This window comes from Peromyscus californicus, unplaced genomic scaffold (genome assembly GCF_007827085.1).
Source record: "Peromyscus californicus insignis strain IS unplaced genomic scaffold, ASM782708v3 Scaffold_21__1_contigs__length_65335640, whole genome shotgun sequence".
NCBI lineage: Eukaryota > Metazoa > Chordata > Mammalia > Rodentia > Cricetidae > Peromyscus > Peromyscus californicus.
In genome coordinates this window covers 7,310,064-7,316,777 of record NW_026294514.1, presented here as the reverse complement: position 1 = coordinate 7,316,777, position 6,714 = coordinate 7,310,064, and the positions used below count along the sequence as shown (strand labels likewise).

Sequence of the window (6,714 nt, the reverse complement as noted above, 5' to 3'; positions counted from 1 at the left end):
AAATACACAGAACTGATTATGGTGTTTTGTTTAATTTTCTGTATATAGGCTTCTGGATTTGATCTGAACTGTACAAAAGGTGGTAGCAAGTATTATTTTATTTTCCCAATAGTTTTATTTTCCCCAAGTAGTTTTAAAAACTGCTGGAGATTTTTTTTTTTAACCTGCCTTTTGTCTCCACCTGGGGCCATCTAGGGCATGAGTCACTGTAGTTGAGTCCGAAGCCATTCAGTCCTTCTCCGCTCCAGGAACTCAAGCAGATCAGCTGATCGGATCTCGGTCTGTATTGATAACGACACCAGCGGTCCACTAGTCCTCGTATGCTGGCGTAGAAAAGCTGAGGTGCATTTTTCTTCTTCAGGGCTTCTGGGTTTCCTTCTCAGCATGGGCAGTCTGTAAATTCAGTGAAAAAGAGAAAGTCATGCTCCCTAATTCACTGATGACTCATTATTATTAAATTCCAGCCATGGTTCTTTTTTAAAAATAATTCTGCAGAGGGAAATGCTGAATGCTCTAGAGCCTCAAAAAATTAGTTATGTAATCTCAATTTATATATATAGTTTAAAAAACTTTAAAAATTTTTCTTTCATGTGCTGAGTGTTTTGATTTCATGTATGTATGTGTAACATGGGCATGCCTGGTGCTGTAAGAGGCCAGGAGAAGGTGCTGGATTCCCTGGAACTGGACTTACACAGATTGTTAGCAGCCACCGTGTGAGTTCTGGGAACCGAACCTGGGCTCCCCTGCACCACACTCAAGCCTTGAACAATCTTATCTGCAGTTTTACCCCTTTTATAGAAAATCAGCGTAGTTTGACTACCACAGAGACTCTTCTTCTTGCCATAATGCCACTTCCCTCAGCACAGAAGCCCTGTGCTTGAACTCCGTCACCCAAGCTTCTTACAGAACGTTCGGAGGTTTTGGGAATATCCACCGTGTTCACTGGAGTGCTTTTGGCACAAAAGCCACCACCAGTAACTTACAATGAACATGATTTTATTTATTCATTAGTGTCCTCATGGATACATGTATTCCCTCAAAGGCCTCTATTGATCAGGACTCTGCTAAATAATTAGCACTCCCTACAGATCTGCTGTGTTCTCTGTCTGCCGAGTCCTCTCCTCTCTGGATTTCTGCGACAATTTACAGCTGCTGTGGGTCTCCTTGGACAATCGGTTCTGTGTGTTCAACTCAAGTCATTCTCCGAGTGGTTATCTGGACACTTTCTCTCAGACAGGAAGCTGAAGCCTCCAGGAGCTCCTGGTGTTCGTTTGCCAACTCTTTGGGGGTCACGTTGTCTTACTGACTAATGCTCAATGTCTTGAAAACTATTGCTTGATATATTTAATAAGAGCTGGGCGTGTGTGGTGGTTTCGAAGAAAATGGCCCCTAAAGGGAGTGGCACGATTTGGAGGTGTGGCTTTGTTGGAGTAGGTGTGGCCCTTTTGGAGGAAATGTGCCACTGTGGAGGCAGGCTTTGAGGTCTCATGTATGCTCAAGTCATGCCCAGTGAGATAGACCACTTCCTGTTGCCTGCAAGATGCAAAACTCTCAGCTCCTTCTCCAGCACCATGTCTGCCTTCATGCTGTCATATCCCACCATGATGATAATGGACTGAACCTCTGAACTGTAAGCCACCAATGAAAAGTTTTCCTTTATAAGAGTTGCTGTGGTCATGGTGTCCCTTCACAGCAATAGAAACCCTAACTAAGACAGCTTGGTGGCTTATGCCTGTAGTGTTAGGACTTGGGAAGCTGGGGCAGGAGGATTGCCATAAATTTGAGGCTATCCTGATTTATACAGTGGGTTCCAGACCAGTGTGGGCTACAGAGAGTCCATCTCAAAACAAAACAAACAAACAAACAAACAAAAACAAAACTTGTGTAAACACACACACACATACTGCTTCCCTTGTAATTTCAGCCAATAGAATGTATTTGTTTCCAACTATTATATCTTTGTGGTAAAAGACATTTCCAGATTAAAATAAAAAATGTGACCATGGAGAAGAGTCCTTTATGCTGGTGGTACCAGATTGATAGAAACACTGGTTGACCAAATACAGTGAAACTGTCTGTAGAAAGGTATATTTGCCCATGGTAAACAGACTGATCAAATGAAGAAAAGCATGCCTTGGAATTGGTGCTTTTAATTCCAGGTGGGTTAGTGATTAGCCAGCTGGCTTTTGAATAAGTTCAGCTTTCAGGTCCCTGATTTCTTTATTTGACACATTAAAAAAGGAATAATATGAACAGTCCGCACATGAGATCATCGTGAGGATTAGATGAGGTGATACATGAAAACCGGGACACTGTAGTCCCTAAACAAAAGTCATTCTTATCCCTATCACCCCCTACACCATCTGCCAATGTTGCTCTCCCCCACGATCGTGGTGTGTTTTCTATTGTGGTTTTATGAAATCTGAACAGCAAAAGGCCTCGTTATAAATGTTTCTGGGAGACAGGACATGGAGTTTTTGTTCCTTTCCTCTTTTATTTCTTCACACATCAAACACCTGCTATATGAAAGAGAATGTGCTGCAAACTATGGAATAAAAATATGCACGATCAGGTTCTAACTCTTCAAGAGCTCACAGACCGAGAGAGATGGGCGAGAAGCCACGTTGTGAAAGACACCACCTCACAAACACCGCCTGAGTTTGTAAAGGAGGGTTGGCGGCTTGTGGCTGACAGATGAAAGCCCCACGTCTGTAACCAATGTGTCTTCAGTCTCTTTTGTTGTTTACCTCTTCAGACTCTGATTTATTTCCAGGCTGAGGCTCTGATCCAGTTGACCCTGTCGCTACAGAAACCATTTGATTCTTCCTACTTTGTGTGTTCAAAAGTCACTTGTGGCAGGCCGTATCCTTAATGAGCTGACAAAACTCGGGCCAGAGTTCCCTGAGTCACGGCACCTCATCTGGGGGACTCATTGCCTCTGGACACGAGCTGATTACCTAAGGCAGTGACTTAGGAAAAGATGAAAGGCGTCTCTTCAGAAGCCTTCCTTGATCTTGACATTGAAGGCCCAGACGGCGTTCTCATCAAGCTCTTCCTAAGTCATTACCCACTGATCAATAAGAATTTGGCGGAGAGGAAGAAAAGAGGGCAGGATCCTTCTCTTTCTGGCAGGGAATTAAAGCTAGCCTAAAGAAGGGTAAACTTACAGAGGAAAGAGCGCAGGGCAGAGCGAGGAGATGGCTTTCCGTCTGATCCCTTTATGTAAAGCGACATCACACAACTGCTATAGAGTTTTCCAATCCTAGGCTCCGCCTGTGGAAGCAATTAAATACCACAGAGCTATGCATATCAGGAGGACACGCAATCCTGATCTGCTGTCCTTTATTTTATTTTAAAATGTATCATTTTGCCAGGGATAGTTCCAAAGTTCCTTCAGACCAAACAAAATGAATTTTTCCTTCTGACCAAAGGGAAGTAAATAGATGTTTCTTTCTTTAAATACTGCTGGAGTAGGAACCGAAGGAAAGGGCTTACAGGGAAGAGGATGGTGTACGGCACGGCCTGTACGCTTGTGAAGACTATCGCTCCCTTCGTCTGACGCTGGAGATTCCAGCCACAGTTAGGGCCTTTCTGGTCTGTGTTGTATCAGAGGAAATCACCCCACTGGCTGATGGACCAGGGTTTATTAAAATCTTCTGGGGTTGTGCCAGTGGCAATTTGACCTTGTACATCTCAAAGCTATGATTTGGAATTATAACTTCTTAGAGGAAAGAAGCTGTGTGCTTGATAAATACATGTTTAATGAGTTCGAGGCACTCAAGGCCCACATGCTGTTGTTCCTCCCTCTCCACCCCTCCTCCCCATCCTTATCATTGTCCTCTTCCTCCTCCTCCTCCTTTTTTTCTCCTTTTTTTCCTCCTCCTCCTGAGCTATAGACAGCAATGCCTGTGGGTCGGTAAAGGGCAAGGAGATAAACCATTCCGGAGATGGTTTCAGAGAACAGCTTCTGTTTCATTGCATGTGAGCAGTAACCACTTCTAAGTAGAAGCCTGTCGACTGTGATTGGTTAGCACGTTACCTCGGACTGGGCACTCACACCACCAGGGTCTCTATGCAGAAGAAGCACGTTAAATTAGACACAGAGAGAGCAGACCCACCTGCAGGCCAGCTACCAGTTACTTCAGAATTCAGTGGTAGGACTTCTGGGGCATGGTGTGCCATGCTTCTTATTTAGAAGTGCAGTGTGCCGGGTAGGCTGGCCACCAGGTCATGCCTACATTTTCTCCGAAAACACTCCCTGCTCACCGCTTGCTTCTGAGAGGCGGTTTAAATAACGGCTAGGCCCAGGTAGTCAGATTTCTGCTCTGCTTCACGCTTTGCATCGATAAGCATTAATCCACCTCACAATGTTTCAGATTTGTCGTTCATTTGATGTAGGGATTCCACAAGGTAATTACCATGAAGATGTGACCCAGTGCTGGGGAGACACTCGCTCATCCAGCCCAAACAAGAGAGACGGAAGTGCTGTGGGATGGTCTGTTTGTCAAGTGTGTTGCTAATTAGTCAATAAATAAAACACTGATTGGCCATTGGCTAGGCAGGAAGTGTAGGTGGGACAAGGAGGAGAATAAAGCTGGGAAGTGGAAGGCTGAGTCAGAGAGACACTGCCAGCCGCCATCAGGACAAGGAAGATGTAAAGTACCGGTAAGCCACAAGCCACGTGGCAAGGTATAGATTAATAGAAATGGATTAATTTAAGCTGTAAGAACAGTTAGCAAGAAGCCTGCCACGGCCATAGTTTGTAAGCAATATAAGTCTCTGTGTTTACTTGGTCGGGTTTGAGCGGCTGTGGGACTGGCAGGTGAGAGAGATTTGTCCTGACTGTGGGCCAGGCAGGAAAACTCAAGCTACACGGAAGCCAGTGCGGAACGGAGGATAATGAACCAGCAATAGCCTCGCAGCGTCCCAGATGACGTGAGTCAGTGAACATTCATAACCTAGAGCCTTAGTTAGGAGGGAGAGGAACCTAGTCCCCATCCCGTGCTCGCAAATTTAGTCTACTGTCATCTTCACAATGGACCACCGAGGTTGGTAAAGGTGTCGGCTTGATTCAGCGGAGGAATATGGGCAATGCTTTGCTCTGCAGGTGTTCTAGGTTGGATGGTATGTTGGATGGTTAAACTGGAGACTGTGCTGAGCTTGGCCCTGTCAGTGAGATGGAAGGTTGATATCCATGAGAGTTTTCCATAGCATTCAGGGCTTTGTCACAGTAGAGCAGGCATTCATCTTCCAGACAGAAAGTCTTCTTCATAGTCTCCGTGATGCACCCAACAAGGCCTTATCTGGTCTGTGCACCGTGGGCTTAGACAAGTGATGTATACTGCCTCTTTAATCCTCGCTGCAGTAGTCATGGGCTAGTCTTAATGATTTTGAAAAAGGAGAGTTGTTTTTATTTTCTTTTCAATTTGCCAAGCTGTTACTATTTATTAACTGATCAGATTACAAAAACACCACAGGGACACCTTAGTTCACACACACACACACACACACACACACACACACACACACACACACACGCCTATTTGTCTGGTCTTCCTCATTGCCAGCATCTCCACCATTCACAAAATGAATTGTTTTTTTTTTTTTTCATTCCACCTCATGGAGAAGTCATGGAGAAGGTAATTTAGGCTGCAGGAAGTTATTCACTTCCTTGAGGTGTTTTCCAACTGTACAGTTGGAATTAGATCCTCCATGCAGACATTGCCATATTTGCCAAGAGGCTGCGTGTTGTCTGTCAAGGCAGTTTGCTTTTTGCTGACTTTACCGTACCTAGGCTTGTACATTAGTCCATTTACCCACTTCAGGTTGGGGTACTCCCAAGCAATTTGTGGTTCCACAATCTTCAGCATGTTAACTGAAGCCTTGTTGAGCTTAACAAAGGTGCCCTTGAAGATCTGATGCAGATGGAGAAGCTGCAATATGGTGCAGACCTTTGGGCTTACACCATTGATACCTCACGTTCTGATGACAAATGCCGATTTCAGTTCTGCGTATACATGGACATTTCTAGCTTTTCTTGCCATCCTAGTCATTTGAGTATCAGTCCTATCCACCTGCCTATAGTCCTTGTGACAGTGCTTTGCTTTTTCACGGGTAAGCTTCCTCCTTGCCTTCTGAAGTGTCTCCAGGGCAAGCTTCTTCCATAGTGCTTCCCCTTCTACTCTTCAAAATCCTTTCACCTTTTCTTCAGGGTTTCTGGCCCAGCAGGGACCTCCTTTTTCTTCTCTGGTATCGGCTCCATGGTTCCAGCCTTGGGGGAGGGGAGAGTAAATTTTCACTGAAGCAAGAACGTATTAGATAACTTACACAGTTATTTAATTTATCACTATGTTGCCCTGTAGAGATATAATTTATTATCTTTTTCTTTTTTTCAAGTTATCCATTTCTGTTACACAGTCTGTAGTCTGTGAACCTATGGGTTCTTCAAAGAAGCATCCTCTTTGAAATGACCAACAGTCATTTCATTTCATCAAAATTTAACTCACGGGCCAGCGAGACAGCTTGTCAAGTAAAAGTGTTTGTCACATGTATTGGTTAGTTTTTGTCACTTAACACAAGCTAGAGTTACTTGGGAAGAGGGGCCCTCAACTGAAGAATTGTTTCCATCAGATTGGCCCATGGGAATGGCTCTAGGGCATGTTCTTGAGTAACAATTTGTCTTGGTTAAGGTTTACTACTGCTGTGAAGAGACCC

At 44.4% G+C, this 6,714-nt stretch overlaps 1 pseudogene; it reads right to left on the bottom strand.

The window, feature by feature from the left end:
* Window positions 1-203: 203 nt before the first annotated feature.
* On the bottom strand, window positions 204-6,262 carry LOC128118004 (60S ribosomal protein L7-like; annotated as a pseudogene).
* Between the last annotated feature and the right edge of the window lie 452 nt (window positions 6,263-6,714).